The 18,327-nt window shown below is 46.0% G+C and overlaps 1 pseudogene; it reads right to left on the reverse strand.

Moving 5' to 3' along the window:
* Window positions 1–594: 594 nt before the first annotated feature.
* LOC124672018 lies at window positions 595–1,991 on the reverse strand (annotated as a pseudogene).
* Between the last annotated feature and the right edge of the window lie 16,336 nt (window positions 1,992–18,327).

The following is an 18,327-nucleotide window of genomic DNA, read 5'->3' on the forward strand; positions in this document are numbered from 1 at the left end:
AGCGCGCTATTCGTATTTTTAGACCCACGCTATTTTATTATAGCGCGCTATTCGTATTTTTAGACCCACGCTATTTTATTATAGCGCGCTATTTTTTTCCTTGGTTCATTCTGATATTGTTAACCCGCGTCGGCTTTTTCCACAAAAGTCGGCATCCTCTCGTACTGCCTGAAGCTGGGATGAAGGAATGTCAGAGGTGAAGAAGTGAAGAAGACAGGATGAGGGAGACATGCGCAACTTCTTTTTTTGATGGGAGGAGAGTTTTAATTTTCCTTTTATTTAGTTTCTTCTTCTTCCAAAGTCTGGTTTGCTTTTTGTTTGTTTTTTCTCTGCTGCATGTGTCTTAGAAATGCTGAAAGTGTTTCGCCGGTAATGAAATCGGGAAAACCCTTTCATTCTATATAAAACATATTCTTCATGCAATGGAATACATGTGGAGAAGAAAAAAGGAATTCGACCAAACAACCTAGCCGAGCCTTTTTTTTAGTCTTCGAACAACGGTTTTGATACAAATCTTATCTTACTTACCACACATGATAAATAACAACTTCTACTTACGATTTGCATGCTTCATGATTTAGAACATTCTTTGTTCTAATTTGAGTGGAGCAGCTCAAGGAAGAGAGACTTGAACTTATCCATTTGTGCCTGTTGGAGTAATGACACCGACACCTGAACTGCGAGGCCATCCCTTCCGCGCATCAGCGCCACCTGACCGTCGTGGTTCATCCGGATGGGCTCGGTTCGCCTTGGCTTTCCCCACCCGAAGTCGGCGATGTCATTCATACGCCGCGAAGGCCGACGAGCCAGACACGTTCATTAGCCGGTCCCATGAGGCCAGCATAATCGGGGTCAGGTGACTCTGCTGGTTGGCAGGATCCCTGTTCATCCTTCGGATCTCATCTTGGACCGCCGCGGCGGCGGTCAGCAGGGCGCGTGGGCCGCGGAGCTCTCGTGCAGGGAGCATCACAAGGCACCGGGTGAGGCACACGCCGACGTATCCCCTCTCGACGGGAGGGTCGAGACGGCCGCGGACGTCCGCCAAGAAGAAGAGCAGCAGATCGTCGTCCAAGGGAAACGGCTTGCAACGAGCAAAGCACCTCCAGGCGAGGGCGGTGATGGTGACGAAGGTGGACGGAGGGCCCGTGAGAGGTTCGTCATGGGCTTCGCCTAGATGGACGATGTGCTGCTTCAGGCGTTGGATGTCCGGCATGTCCAAGGTGAACGTCCGGCGGGTGAACCGCGGGCGGTCCTCTAAGAACAACGGTGGCGTTGTCACCTGTGCACCGGCACAGGCAAGGGTCAAATGTAATGTTGTGGGATTCCTTAACGTACTACATAGTGTAGGAACGTACCAAAGGAAGATTCGGCGCCCACTTATGGAAGATTCTCCTGGCCTCCTCCTCCTCGCCACGGGGCAGCTTGACGAGCGAGCGGTCGAAGGAAGGTGTCAACGCCGGCGTCTCACCCCGGCAAGCAGTTGCCCACGCCTCCACGAACGTCCACAATGACCGCCCGTCGGCGACGGCGTGGTGCACGGTCACCCCGACAGCCACGCCGCCGTTGAACCGTGTGGCCTGCGCGGCGAGCACGGCTGTCGGCAGCTCGCTCATGTCGACGTCAGGAACGAGTTGCTCGAGCACGGGCAGGTCGTGCTCCTCGTCCAGGGCGAGGCGGCGGACGTCCGTGTCAGACTCCGCCACGACGAACTTGACGCTGCCGGAGGCGGAGCAGCTGATGGCGACGTCCCCGGTGTCCTTGAGGTGGACGAGCTTGCCCGCGAGCGGCACGAAGCTTCCCAGGGTCACGGCGAGGGAGGACCGGAGGGCCTGCACAATGTCCTCGAAGGGCGGCATGTCGGCGGCGCCCTCGTACAGCAGGATGGTGACCCAAATTGCCTCCATCGCGGTGAGCTTCATCGACTCCAGCGGCAGCGCGGCCGTGGCCGGCACATTGACGTAGCTCGCGTCGATTACTCTCACCGGAGACATGACGACTAACTGGGGTGCTCCTCTGGCGCTGAGCTCGGGTGTATTCTTACAAAAACTTACGACTAGCGGCCTAGCTCAGATCGAGATGTCCTCCTATACTTCGCTGTGGTGGGTGCTTTAAGTTGGTCACGGGACACTCAACAAAAACGCGACCAACGCAGAGACAATTATTGCACTGGCACTAGTTTCTCTTCTTCCAACGGTCCCTGCCGTTGATATTTTTGGAACAACACTTCATGTGGAGAATGTGTCATAAGTAGTCATGCTCGCGACATTTTGGGGATGGCGGCAATTGTGGTGCAAGAAGGTAAAGAAGATATGGCCATCGAATCGGCTGCATCGAACCTCAATGAATGAAATGACTTAGTCCGGTGCACGAAATCACTATGTTTCATGCAGGCCTGGGCGAGCAGGAGTGCATCTTGTGCAACGACACATGGTCCATGAATTTCACGGACCCAAAATCTTGTAGAACCCAATCTACATGGGTACCACTAGCTAGAGAATGACCTTGGGGAAAGACAACTTCGTCCAGCATAACATATGTACGGTTGACACGTCTCAGCCCCGCGTGAGCCCGTTCGGGTAGAGTAGCTCTAGTACTTACATCCACGTATGTACAACCAGGTACGTCCGGCTGCGCGCATACAACTACGTATGTCCGGCCGAGAGAGCACGAGTACAACCGATGATGAATACAACTTAGTGAGCACCCGAGTACAATTACAAAGACGAGCGAGTATAGTCGCGTACACGAACGAGTACAGCTACAGTCGCACACACGAGACATGTACAGTCACGAGTAAGTATAGTCACGCACACGAACGAGTACAAGTACGGTCGCGCACACGAGACAAGTACAGTCGCGCACACGAGTAAGTACAGTCGCGCACACGAACGAGTACATGTACCGCACACGAGCGGGTACATGTACAGTCGTGCACACGAGACAGGTACGGTCGCGCACACGAGCAAGTGCAGTCGCGCACACGAACGGGTACAGGTACACTCGCACACACGAGACATGTACAGTCGATCACACGAGCAAGTACAGTCGCGCACACGAGTCAGGTAGAGTCGTGCACAGGAGTAAGTACAGTCGCGCACACGAACGAGTACAGGTACAGTCGTGCACACGAGTAAAGAAAAAAATGCATCAAATACATTTAAAACAGAAGTAGTCATGCACGAGTACAGTTAGATACACACCACGAGTACAACTATAGTAGTATAAGAATAGTAGTATAAGAAATACGAAAAAAAATATCTGGAAATCTATCAACATGTGATCTAGTTTTGAAGTTCTCGACGAGAGGGTCACAAAAGTGAAAACGGTTCGTAATTTGGACTTACGATTCTCAATATAATTCATTTTGAAAAAACAAATCTTGGGAAAAAAAAAGGAAAAGCTCATACAACCCAACCTTTCGCTGTCTTCTCTCTCCTCTCTCATCGCCACCTTTTCAACACGTGGCGAGCAGGAAGACCACTTTCCAGGGATTTTCTAACATCACAGCGCGCCACTTATCGCTTGCGAAGCTGAGTTGTCTTTCCTTTACAAAGGTCGACCTTTTTCTAACGTTTTCTAGCCCCCATATGCAACGATCCATTATAATCATAGAAGGCTAATGGGGCTCAGCCAAATAGCTCGGTAGCGCGCGTGCGCTACCAGGATACGTTTCGCTGAAAACCTATAAAGGCATGTGCATCATCATCACATAATCAACTGCTGGCTATAAGCCAATTGTCATGTCATTTATAGCTAACTTAGAGCCAACATATACAATAGTGAACTATAAAAATATAGTACTTTATCAATGTATAACCCACCTTTCAATCACACAAAGTGCCTAGGAGCACGTGCTAGAGTTGGCTCTTGCATAAGAGCATCTCCAGTCGCGTCCCCCAAAGAGTCCCCCAAAACGCGCCGGATCGAGCGTTTGGGGGACGTGTTTTGTTCGTGCCGCGTTTGGGGGATATCGCTCCCCAGCCGCGTCCCCCAAATGCCGCCCCCAAATGAATATTGGTGCACGAAAATAAAGATTTTCATTCAAATTTGATAATATATTACAAAGTTTAAATGAAAACGGCTAGATTTCATCTAAACCTAGACTACTGACCGCCCGGCGGTGCGTTCGACGGCCCCGCCCCGTCGTCGCCTCCCCTCCGCCGCAGCTCCTGCTGCGCGCGCCGCCTCTCCGTGCGTTGGGCGGTGGCTAGACGCCGCCGCTCCAGAAACGCGTCGACGTCCGCACTCCCCTGCTGCGCCGCCTGGAGGGAGAGCTCGACGGCGCGACGAATCTGCGCCTCTTCGCGGGCACGGGCGTCGTCCTGGAACTTCTTCTCCGACTCGAAGGACTCGACGAGCGCGCGTTGCTGATCGGCCGTCTCGTCCGGGTGCGGCCCGTCGTCGTCGGACCACTCGAACTCGTCGTCGTCGTTGTCCTCCACCTCGGTCTCCTCCTCCTCCGCCTCGGCCTCCTCCTCCTCCTCCACATCCGTTGGCGCCTCCATCATCGCCGCCGCCAACGCGTCGGCCTCTGCCGCCAACTCATCCGCCCGCCTCCCCCAGATCGCCGCCAGCGCCGCCTCCTGCCTCCCTCAGATCACCGCTAGCGCCGCCTCCCGCCGCTGACGCTCCTCCACCGCCAGCTGCTGCTGGCGCTCGATCGACTCCCACCGCCGGCGCTCGATCGCCTCCCGCCGTTCACGGTACAGCGCCTCCCGCTCATCGCGCTGGCGGCGGCGCTCATCAACCCACCACCGGCTCATCTCCTCCGTTCGGCGCCGCCGCGCCTCTTCTGCCGTCGAGGCGTCGAACGCCGCAACGGTGTCCGCCAATGCCTCCTCGTGCCACGCTGTTGCCGCCACGGCCTCGTGAGCTGCGGGTCCAGGGCGTTGAACACCGCTACATCCGTCGCATGCACCGCCTCACGCTGCTGGTGGGCCTGTTGCTCGAGTGCCTCCCGCTGCTGCCGACGATGTGCACGCCAGTTCTCCATCCCTCGCCGCCGCTCTTCCCGGGCGGCGACGTCGATGCCGAACTGCGAGTCCGGTGGTGGAGGAGGTGCTGGAGGAGACGACGGTGGAGGGAACTGGCCATCGCCGGGGCGGCTCGTCATTGCGCACTGGTGGTGGAGGAGACGGTGGTGGAGCGACGAGGGCTGTGTTTGTGGCGGAGAAAGGGGTGCCGGCGGCTGTGGTGGCTGCCATTGAGCCGGGAGGGCCTTTTATAGACGCCGACGTCGGGAAGAAAGCGCGGGAAGAGGCGAGAAGAGGCGGGAAGAAAGCGCGGGAACGGGCGGTGGCGTGCGAACGCCGGCGACGCGTGGAAGCTTGGCAGCACCGACGAGACGTCTCGCCTGCCCCTCCGTCGCCATTAAGGCAAAGATGTCGTCGTGTGTCACAACGCGTGAATAACTTACGCCGCGAGGTAGGCGACAGTTAGGTCCAAACTTGAATGAGTCGCTGACGCGTCGGGCCCGCGTCCCTTCGCCTCGCTTTTCGTTGTGTCCGGCGTGCCCGGTGCGTCCCCTGTGGGGCGGGGACGGGCTCGGGGCGCCGGACACCGTATCGGGGCGCGCTGGACAAAAAATTGGTTTGGGGGACGTGGCTGGAACTGTTTTTTCGTTCGGCGCGCCCCAAATTGCTTTGGGGGACGCTTTGGGGGACGCGACTCGAGATGCTCTAAGGGCATCTCCAACGGGGCGACCCATCCCGCGCCCGCGCGTCCGGATGGGTCCAGCCGGACAAAAATGCAGCCCAACGCGGGGACGCACCGCAAAAGCCGACGGCCGCGGCGTCCAGAACGACGCAAACCCGGCCCAAATCTGGGCCGGGTTTGCGTGGCCGCGGATGGCACGCGGCGTCCTCGCGTGTCCACCTAGTCCGCGTGGCTGGCCCAGCTGTTGGTGCCCCAGCCCTATTAAATGTGGACTGGGGGAGGGGGACTGTCCCTATCCAGTCCCCACTCTCCATTCCGGCCACACGCATGCGCGGGCTCGAGCTTCCGCGCCGCCATGGCCCCGAAGCGCGAGTTTCTCCCATCCGCAAACGACGACGAGGCCGACAGCAGCCGGCCAGTCACGCCGGCGGCGTTCGCCATGGGGCCGCCGGTGATGCGTGTAGTTGACACGTCCGTTGGGAACCCCAAGAGGAAGGTGTGATGCGCACAACAGCAAGTTTCCCTCAGTAAGAAACCAAGGTTTATCGAACCAGTAGGAGTCAAGAAGCACGTTGAAGGTTGATGGCGGCGGAGTGTAGTGCGGCGCAACACCAGGGATTCCGGCGCCAACGTGGAACCTGCACAACACAATCACAGAACTTTGCCCTAACGTAACAGTGAGGTTGTCAATCTCACCGGCTTGCTGTAACAAAGGATTAGATGTATAGTGTGGAAGATGATGATTGTTTGCGAAGAACAGTAAAGAACAATTGCGATAGATTGTATTTCGGATGTAAAGAATAGGACCGGGGTCCACGGATCACTAGTGGTGTCTCTCCCATAAGATAACGAGATGTTGGGTGAAAAAATTACGGTTGGGCAATTGACAAATAAAGAAGGCATAACAATGCACATACATATATCATGATGAGTACTATGAGATTTAATCAGGGCATTACGACAAAGTACATAGACCGCTATCCAGCATGCATCTATGCCTAAAAAGTCCACTTTCAGGTTATCATCCGAACCCCTTCCGGTATTAAGTTGTAAATAACAGACAATTGCATTAAGTATGTGATACGTCTCCGACGTATCGATAATTTCTTATGTTCCATGCCACATTATTGATGTTATCTACATGTTTTATGCACACTTTATGTCATATTCGTGCATTTTACGGAACTAACCTATTAACAAGATGCCGAAGTGCCGATTCTTTGTTTTCCGCTGTTTTTGGTTTCAGAAATCCTAGTAAGGAAATATTCTCGGAATTGGACGAAATCAAAGCCCGGGGGCCTATTTTCTCACGAAGCTTCCGGAAGTCCGAAGGAGAGACGAAGAGGGGCCACGGGGGAGCCAAACCCTAGGGCGGCGCGGCCCCCTTGGCCGCGCGGCCCGTGGTGTGGGGCCCCGTGCCGCCTCTTGACTTGCCCTTCCGCCTACTTAAAGCCTCCGTGACGAAACCCCCGGTACCGAGAGCCACGATACGGAAAACCTTCCGGAGACGCCGTCGCCACCGATCCCATCTCGGGGGATCCGAGGAGATCGCCTCCGGCACCCTGCCGGAGAGGGGAATCATCTCCCGGAGGACTCTACGCCGCCATGGTCGCCTCCGGTGTGATGTGTGAGTAGTCTACCCCTGGACTATGGGTCCATAGCAGTAGCTAGATGGTTGTCTTCTCCCCATTGTGCTATCATTGTCGGATCTTGTGAGCTGCCTATCATGATCAAGATCATCTATATGTAATTCTATATGTTGCGTTTGTTGGGATCCGATGAATAGAGAATACTTGTTATGTTGATTATCAAAGTTATGCTTATGTGTTGTTTATGATCTTGCATGCTCTCCGTTACTAGTAGATGATCTGGCCAAGTAGATGCTTTTAACTCCAAGAGGGAGTACTTATGCTCGATAGTGGGTTCATGCTCGCATTGACACACGGGACGGTGACAAAAAGTTCTAAGGTTGTGTTGTCTTGTTGCCACTAGGGATAAAACATTGATGCTATGTCTAAGGATGTAGTTGTTGATTACATTACGCACCATACTTAATGCAATTGTCTCGTTGCTTGCAACTTAATGCTGGAGGGGTTCGGATGATAACCTCGAAGGTGGACTTTTTAGGCATAGATGCGGTTGGATGACGGTCTATGTACTTTGTCGTAATGCCCAATTAAATCTCACTATACTCATCATGATATGTATGTGCATTGTCATGCTCTCTTTATTTGTCAATTGCCCAAGCTGTAATTTGTTCACCCAACATGCTGTTCGTCTTATGGGAGAGACACCTCTAGTGAGCTGTGGACCCCGGTCCATTCTTTAATACTGAAATACAAATCTGCTGCAATACTTGTTTTTACTGTTTTCTCTGCAAACAATCATCTTCCACACAATACGGTTAATCCTTTGTTACAGCAAGCCGGTGAGATTGACAACCTCACTGTTTCGTTGGGGGCAAAGTACTTTGGTTGTGTTGTGCAGGTTCCACGTTGGCGCCGGAATCCCGGTGTTGCGCCGCACTACATCTCGCCGCCATCAACCTTCAACGTGCTTCTTGGCTCCTCCTGGTTCGATAAACCTTGGTTTCTTTCTGAGGGAAAACTTGCTGCTGTGCGCATCATACCTTCCTCTTGGGGTTGCCCAACGAACGTGTGAAATACACGCCATCAAGCTCTTTTCCGGCGCCGTTGCCGGGAGATCAAGACACGCTGCAAGGGAGTCTCCACTTCTCAATCTCTTTACTTTGTTTTTGTCTTGCTTAGTTTTATTTACTACTTTGTTTGCTGCACTAAATCAAAATACAAAAAAATTAGTTGCTAGTTTTACTTTATTTGCTATCTTGTTTGCTATATCGAAAACACAAAAAAAATTAGTTTACTTGCATTTACTTTATCTAGTTTGCTTTATTTACTGTTGCTAAAATGGCCAACGCTGAAAATACTAAGTTGTGTGACTTCACAACCACAAATAATAATGATTTCTTATGCACACCTATTGCTCCACCTCTTTGAAATTAAACCTGCTTTACTGAATCTTGTTATGAAAGATCAATTTTCTGGAATTAGTTCTGATGATGCTGCTGCCCATCTTAATAATTTTGTTGAACTATGTGAAATGCAAAAATATAAAGATGTAGATGGTGATATTATTAAACTAAAATTGTTCCCTTTCTCATTAAGAGGAAGAGCTAAAGATTGGTTGCTATCTCCGCCTAAGAATAGTATTGATTCATGGACTAAATGCAAGGATGCTTTTATTGGTAGATATTATCCCCCTGCTAAAATTATATCTTTGAGGAGTAGCATAATGAATTTCAAACAATTAGATACTGAACATGTTGCTCAAGCTTGGGAAAGAATGAAATCTCTGGTTAAAAATTGCCCAACCCATGGATCGACTACTTGGATGATCATCCAAACCTTCTATGCGGGACTAAATTTTTCTTCACGGAATTTATTGGATTCAGCTGCTGGAGGTACCTTTATGTCCATCACTCTTGGTGAAGCAACAAGGCTTCTTGATAATATGATGATCAACTACTCTGAATGGCACACGGAAAGAGCTCCACAAGGTAAGAAGGTAAATTCCGTTGAAGAATCCTCTTCCTTGAATGATAAGGTTGATGCTATTATGTCTATGCTTGTGAATGATAGGACTAATATTGATCCTAATAATGTTCCGTTAGCTTCATTGGTTGCACAAGAAGAACATGTTGATGTAAACTTCATTAAAAATAATAATTTCAACAACAATGCTTACCGGAACAATTCTAGTAACAACTATAGGCCATATCCTTATAATAATGGCAACGGCTATGGTAATTCTTATGAAAATTCTTACAACAATAATAGGAATTCACCCCCTGGACTTGAAGCCATGCTTAAAGAATTTATTAGTACACAAACTGCTTTTAACAAATCTGTTGAAGAAAAGCTTGGTAAAATTGATATACTTGCTTCTAAAGTCGATAGTCTTGTCGTTGATGTTGATCTTTTGAAATCAAAAGTTTTGCCTAATGAGAATTATCATAATAAAATTGTTACTACAGCAAATGCCATTCAAGTTAGAATTAATGAGAATATAAGATTAATGGCTGAAGCTGCGTGCTAGGTGGGATAGAGAAGAAAATGAAAAACTAGCTAAAGAGAAGAATATAGCTAAAGTTTGGACTATTACCACCACTAGTAATGCTAATGCTACACATGTTGCTGCACCTCCTACTCATACTAATAAAAGAATTGGTGTTAGCAATGTTTCCACTTCTAATGCAAAGCGCGAAAAACTGCTCGAAACCGCTAAAACTCGCTGAAATTGCCTGTGATAAAGCTGCTGAAATTTTTTCCAACATTGGGGATGATGATCCCATTGCTTTAGATCATAATGGTTTGAATTTTGATGATTGCCACATCTCTGAAGTTATAAAGTTCTTGCAAAAACTTGCTAAAAGTCCTAATGCTAGTGCTATAAATTTGGCTTTCACGCATCATATTACAAATGCTCTCATAAAAGCTAGAGAAGAGAAACTAGAGCGCGAAGCCTCTATTCCTAAAAAGCTAGAGGATGGTTGGGAGCCCATCATTAAGATGAAGGTTAAAGATTTTGATTGTAATGCTTTATGTGATCTTGGTGCAAGTATTTCTGTTATGTCTAAGAAAATTTATAATATGCTTGACTTGCCACCGCTGAAAAATTGTTATTTGGATGTTAATCTTGCTGATCATTCTACAAAGAAACCTTTGGGTAAAGTTGATAATGTTCGCATTACCGTTAACAATAATCTTGTTCCCGTTGATTTTGTTGTCTTGGATATTGAATGCAATGCATCTTGTCCCATTATATTGGGAAGACCTTTTATTCGAACTGTTGGTGCTATTATTGATATGAGGGAAGGTAATATTAAATATCAATTTCCTCTCAAGAAAGGTATGGAACACTTCCCTAGAAAGAGAATGAAGTTACCTTATGATTCTATTATTAGAACAAATTATGATGTTGATGCTTCATCTCTCGATGTTACTTGATACACACTTTCTGCGCCTAGCTGAAAGGCGTTAAGAAAAGCGCTTATGGGAGACAACCCATGTTTTTACCTACAGTACTTTGTTTTTATTTTGTGTCTTGGAAGTTGTTTACTACTGTAGCAACCTCTCCTTATCTTAGTTTTGTGTTTTGTTGTGCCAAGTTAAGCCGTTGATAGAAAAGTAAGTACTAGATTTGGATTACTGCGCAGTTCCAGATTTCTTTGCTGTCACGAATCTGGGTCCACCTCCCTGTAGGTAGCTCAGAAAATTATGCCAATTTACGTGCATGATCCTCAGATATGTACGCAACTTTCATTCAATTTGAGCATTTTCATTTGAGCAAGTCTGGTGCCATTTTAAAATTCGTCAATACGAACTGTTCTGTTTTGACAGATTCTGCCTTTTATTTCGCATTGCCTCTTTCGCTATGTTGGATGAATTTCTTTGATCCACTAATGTCCAGTAGCATTATGCAATGTCCAGAAGTGTTAAGAATGATTGTGTCACCTCTGAATATGTCAATTTATATTGTGCACTAACCCTCTAATGAGTTGTTTCGAGTTTGGTGTGGAGGAAGTTTTCAAGGATCAAGAGAGGAGTATGATGCAACATGATTAAGGAGAGTGAAAGCTCTAAGCTTGGGGATGCACCCGGTGGTTCACCCCTGCATATATCAAGAAGACTCAAGCGTCTAAGCTTGGGGATGCCCAAGGCATCCCCTTCTTCATCGACAACATTATCAGGTTCCTCCCCTGAAACTATATTTTTATTCCATCACATCTTATGTGCTTTTTCTTGGAGCGTCGGTTTGTTTTTGTTTTTTGTTTTGTTTGAATAAAATGGATCCTAGCATTCACTTTATGGGAGAGATACACGCTCCACTGTAGCATATGGACAAGTATGTCCTTGGTTTCTACTCATAGTATTCATGGCGAAGTTTCTCCTTCGTTAAATTGTTATATGGTTGGAATTGGAAAATGATACATGTAGTAATTGCTATAAATGTCTTGGGTAATGTGATACTTGGCAATTGTTGTGCTCATGTTTAAGCTCTTGCATCATATGCTTTGCACCCATTAATGAAGAAATACATAGAGCATGCTAAAATTTGGTTTGCATATTTGGTTTCTCTAAGGTCTAGATAATTTCTAGTATTGAGTTTGAACAACAAGGAAGACGGTGTAGAGTCTTATAATGTTTTCAATATGTCTTTTATGTGAGTTTTGCTGCACCGGTTCATCCTTGTGTTTGTTTCAAATAAGCCTTGCTAGCCTAAACCTTGTATCGAGAGGGAATACTTCTCATGCATCCAAAATACTTGAGCCAACCACTATGCCATTTGTGTCCACCATACCTACCTATACTACATGGTATTTTCCCGCCATTCCAAAGTAAATTGCTTGAGTGTTACCTTTAAAATTCCATCATTCACCTTTGCAATATATAGCTCATGGGACAAATAGCTTAAAAACTATTGTGGTATTGAATATGTAATTATGCACTTTATCTCTTATTAAGTTGCTTGTTGTGCGATAACCATGTTTACTGGGGGAACGCCATCAACTCATTGTTGAATTTCATGTGAGTTGCTATGCATGTTCGTCTTGTCTGAAGTAAGGGCGATTTACACTGAGTTGAATGGTTTGAGCATGCATATTGTGAGAGAAGAACATTGGGCCGCTAACTAAAGCCATGATTCATGGTGGAAGTTTCAGTTTTGGACAAACATCCTCAAATCTCTAATGAGAAAAGAATTAATTGTTGTCAAATGCTTAAAGCATTAAAAGAGGAGTCCATTATCTCGTTGTCTATGTTGTCCCGGTATGGATGTCTAAGTTGAGAATAATCAAAAGCGAGAAATCCAAATGCGAGCTTTCTCCTTAGACCTTTGTACAGGCGGCATAGAGGTACCCCTTTGTGAAACTTGGTTAAAGCATATGTATTGCGGTGATAATCCAGGTAGTCCAAGCTAATTAGGACAAGGTGCGGGCACTATTGGTACACTATGCATGAGGCTTGCAACTTATAAGATATAATTTACATGATGCATATGCTTTATTACTACCGTTGACAAAATTGTTTCATGTTTTCAAAATCAAAGCTCTAGCACAAATATAGCAATCGATGCTTTTCCTCTATGAGGACTATTCTTTTACTTTCAATGTTGAGTCAGTTCACCTATTTCTCTCCACCTCAAGAAGCAAACACTTGTGTGAACTGTGCATTGATTCCTACATACTTCCTTATTGCACTTATTATATTACTCTATGTTGACAATATCCATGAGATATACATGTTACAAGTTGAAAGCAACCGCTGAAACTTAATCTTCTTTTGTGTTGCTTCAATACCTTTACTTTGAATTATTGCTTTATGAGTTAACTCTTATGCAAGACTTATTGATGCTTGTCTTGAAGTACTATTCATGAAAAGTCTTTGCTTTATGATTCACTTGTTTACTCATGTCATACATATTGTTTTGATCGCTGCATTCACTACATATGCTTTACAAATAGTATGATCAAGATTATGATGGCATGTCACTCCAGAAATTATCCGTGTTATCGTTTTACCCGCTCGGGACGAGCAGAACTAAGCTTGGGGATGCTGATACGTCTCCGACGTATCGATAATTTCTTATGTTCCATGCCACATTATTGATGTTATCTACATGTTTTATGCACACTTTATGTCATATTCGTGCATTTTCTCGGAACTAACCTATTAACAAGATGCCGAAGTGCCGATTGTCGTTTTCTCGCTGTTTTTGGTTTCAGAAATCCTAGTAAGGAAATATTCTCGGAATTGGACGAAATCAAAGCCCAGGGGCCTATTTTCTCACGAAGCTTCCAGAAGTCCGAAGGAGAGACGAAGAGGGGCCACGGGGGAGCCAAACCCTAGGGCGGCGCGGCCCCCCCTTGGCCGCGCGGCCCTGTGGTGTGGGGCCCCCGTGCCGCCTCTTGACTTGCCCTTCCGCCTACTTAAAGCCTCCGTGACGAAACCCCCAGTACCGAGAGCCACGATACGGAAAACCTTACAGAGACGCCGTCGCCGCCGATCCCATCTCGGGGGTCCAGGAGATCGCCTCCGGCACCTCGCCGGAGAGGGGAATCATCTCCCGGAGGACTCTACGCCGCCATGGTCGCCTCCGGTGTGATGTGTGAGTAGTCTACCCCTGGACTATGGGTCCATAGCAGTAGCTAGATGGTTGTCTTCTCCCCATTGTGCTATCATTGTCGGATCTTGTGAGCTGCCTATCATGATCAAGATCATCTATCCGTAATTCTATATGTTGCGTTTGTTGGGATCCGATGAATAGAGAATACTTGTTATGTTGATTATCAAAGTTATGCTTATGTGTTGTTTATGATCTTGCATGCTCTCCGTTACTAGTAGATGCTCCGGCCAAGTAGATGCTTTTAACTCCAAGAGGGAGTACTTATGCTCGATAGTGGGTTCATGCCCGCATTGACACCGGGACGAGTGACGAAAGTTCTAAGGTTGTGTTGTGCCTGTTGCCACTAGGGATAAAACATTGATGCTATGTCTAAGGATGTAGTTGTTGATTACATTACGCACCATACTTAATGCAATTGTCCGTTGCTTGCAACTTAATACCTGGAGGGGGTTCGGATGATAACCCGAAGGTGGACTTTTTAGGCATAGATGCGGTTGGATGACGGTCTATGTACTTTGTCGTAATGCCCAATTAAATCTCACTATACTCATCATGATATGTATGTGCATTGTCATGCTCTCTTTATTTGTCAATTGCCCAACTGTAATTTGTTCACCCAACATGCTGTTCGTCTTATGGGAGAGACACCTCTAGTGAACTGTGGACCCCGGTCCATTCTTTAATACTGAAATACAAATCTGCTCGCAATACTTGTTTTTACTGTTTTCTCTGCAAACAATCATCTTCCACACAATACGGTTAATCCTTTGTTACAGCAAGCCGGTGAGATTGACAACCTCACACGTTTCGTTGGGGGCAAAGTACTTTGGTTGTGTTGTGCAGGTTCCACGTTGGCGCCGGAATCCCCGGTGTTGCGCCGCACTACATCTCGCCGCCATCAACCTTCAACGTGCTTCTTGGCTCCTCCTGGTTCGATAAACCTTGGTTTCTTTCTGAGGGAAAACTTGCTGCTGTGCGCATCATACCTTCCTCTTGGGGTTGCCCAACGAACGTGTGAAATACACGCCATCAGTATGGTGCGTAATGTAATCAACACAAATATCCTTAGACAAAGCATCGATGTTTTATCCCTAGTGGCAACAGCACATCCACAACCTTAGAACTTTCTGTCACTGTCCCAGATTTAATGGAGGCATGAACCCACTATCGAGCATAAATACTCCCTCTTGGAGTCACAAGTATCAACTTGGCCGAGCCTCTACTAGCAACGGAGAGCATGCAAGAACATAAATAACATATATGATAGATTGATAATCAACTTGACATAGTATTCAATATTCATCGGATCCCAACAAACACAACATGTAGGATTACAAATAGATGATCTTGATCATGATAGGCAGCTCACAAGATCTAACATGATAGCACAATGAGGAGAAGACAACCATCTAGCTACTGCTATGGACCCATAGTCCAGGGGTGAACTACTCACACATCGATCCGGAGGTGATCATGGCGATGAAGAGACCTCCGGGAGATGATTCCCCTCTCCGGCAGGGTGCCGGAGGCGATCTCCTGAATCCCCCGAGATGGCATTGGCGGCGGCGGCGTCTCTGGAAGGTTTTCCGTATCGTGGCTCTCGGTCATCGGGGTTTTCGCGACGAAGGCTTTAAGTAGGCGGAAGGGCAGGTCGAGGGGCGTCACGAGGGGCCCACACAACAGGCCGGCGCGGCCAGGGCTTGGGCCGCGCCGCCCTGTTGTCTGGCCACCTCGTGGCTCCACTTCGTTTACTCTTCGGACTTGTGGAAGCTTCGTGGAAAAATAGGACCCTGGGCGTTTATTTCGTCCAATTCCGAGAATATTTCCTTACTAGGATTTCTGAAACCAAAAACAGCAGAAAACAGCAACTGGCTCTTCGGCATCTCGTCAATAGGTTAGTGCCGGAAAATGCATAATAATGACATATAATGTGTATAAAACATGTGAGTATCATCATAAAAGTAGCATGGAACATAAGAAATTATAGATACGTTTGGGACGTATCAAGCATCCCCAAGCTTAGTTCCTACTCGCCCTCGAGTAGGTAAATGATAACAAAGATAATTTCTGAAGTGACATGCTATCATAATCTTGATCATACTATTGTAAGCATATGAGATGAATGCAGCGATTCGAAGCAATGGTGAAGACAATGAGTAAACAAATGAATCATATAGCAAAGACTTTTCATGAATAATACTTTCAAGACAAGCATCAATAAGACTTGCATAAGAGTTAGTCATAAAGCAATAAATTCAAAGTAAAGGCATTGAAGCAACATAAAGGAAGATATAAGTTTCAGCGGTTGCTTTCAACTTCAACATATTTATCTCATGGATAATTGTCAACACAAAGTAATATAACAAGTGCAATAGGTAAACATGTAAGAATCAATGCACACAGTTGACACAAGTGTTTGCTTCTGGGATAGATAGAATAGGTAAACTGACTCAACAATAAAGTAAAAGATAGGCCCTTCGCGAGGGGAAGCATTGATTACTATATTTGTGCTAGAGCTTTTCATTTTGAAAACAAGAAACAATTTTGTCAACGGTTGTAATAAAGCATATGTGTTATGTATAAGATATCTTATAAGTTGCAAGCCTCATGCATAGTATACTAATAGTGCTCGCACCTTGTCCTAATTAGCTTGGATTAACACGGATTATCATTGCATAGCATATGTTTCAACCAAGTGTCACAAAGGGGTACCTCTATGCCTCCTGTATAAAGGTCTAAGGAGAAAGCTCGCATTGGATTTCTCGCTTTTGATTATTCTCAACTTAGACATCCATACCGGGACAACATAGACAACAGATAATTGACTCCTCTTTAATGCATAAGCATTCAACAACAATTAATATTCTCATAAGAGATTGAGGATTAGTTGTCCACACTGAAACTTCCACCATGAATCATGGCTTTAGTTAGCGGCCCAATGTTCTTCTCTAACATTATGCATACTCAAACCATTTGATCATGAAAATCGCTCTTACTTCAGACAAGACGAACATGCATAGCAACTCACATGATATTCAACAAAGGTAAAAGTTGATGGCGTCCCCAGAAACATGGTTACCGCTCAACAAGCAACTTATTAAGAAATAGACACATAAGTACATATTCTTCACCACAATAGTTTTTAAGGCTATTTGTCCCATGAGCTATATATTGCAAAGGCAAAGAATAGAAATTTTAAAGGTAGCAATCAAGTAATGTACTTTGGAATGGTGGAGAAATACCATGTGGTAGGTAGGTATGGTGGACACAAATGGCATAGTTTTTGGCTCAAGGATTTGGATGCACGAGAAGAATTCCTCTCAATACAAGGCTAGGCTAGCAAGGTTGTTTGAAGCAAACTCAAGTATAAAAGGTGCAGCAAAGCTCACATATGAACATATTGTAACTATTATAAGACTTTACATTGTCTCCTTGTTGTTCAAACACCTCAACCAGAAAATATCTAGACTCTAGAGATCAATCATGCAAATCAAATTTTAACAAGCTCTATATAGTTATTCATTAATGGGTACAAGGTACATGATGCAAGAGCTTAAACATGATCTATATGAGCACAACAATTTCCAAGTATTACATTATTCAAGACATTAAACCATTTACCACATGCGGCATTTTCCGTTTCCAACCATATAACAATGAATGAAGTAGTTCAAATTTCGCAATGAACATTAAAGATAAAGCTAAGAACATATGTGTTCATACGAAACAGCGGAGCGTGTCTCTCTCCCAAACAAAGAATGCTAGGATCCGATTTTATTCAAACAAAAACAAAAATAAAAACAAACAGACGCTCCAAGTAAAGCACATAAGATGTGACAGAATAAAAATATAGTTTCACTAGAGGAACCTGATAAGTTGTCGATGAAGAAGGGATGCCTTGGGCATCCCCAAGCTTAGACGCTTGAGTCTTCTTAAAATATGCAGGTATGAACCACGGGGGCATCCCCAAGCTTTGACTTTTCACTCTTCTTGATCATATTGTATCATCCCCTCTCTTGACCCTTGAAAACTTCCTCCACACCAAACTCGAAACAAACTCATTAGAGGGTCAGTGCATAATTCATATATTCAGAGGTGACATAATCATTCTTAACACTTCTGGACATTGCACAAAGCTACTGGACGTTAATGGAACAAAGAAATCCATCCAACAAAGCAAAACAGGCAATGCGAAATAAAAGGTAGAATCTGTCAAAACATAACAGTTCGTAAAGACGAATTTTAAAGTGGCACCAGACTTGCTCAGATGAAAATGCCCAAATTGAATGAAAGTTGCGAACATATCTGGGGATCACGCACGTAAATTGGCAGATTTTTTGATTTTTCTACGTAGACTATCTGCTCAAATTCGTGACGAGCAAGAAATCTGTTCTCGCGATAATCCAAATCTAGTATTGGCTTTACTATCAAAGACTTTACTTGGCACAACAATGCAATAAAATAAAG

The sequence above is a fragment of the Lolium rigidum genome, chromosome 7 (assembly GCF_022539505.1).
Source record: "Lolium rigidum isolate FL_2022 chromosome 7, APGP_CSIRO_Lrig_0.1, whole genome shotgun sequence".
In the NCBI taxonomy this organism is placed as follows: Eukaryota; Viridiplantae; Streptophyta; class Magnoliopsida; order Poales; family Poaceae; genus Lolium; species Lolium rigidum.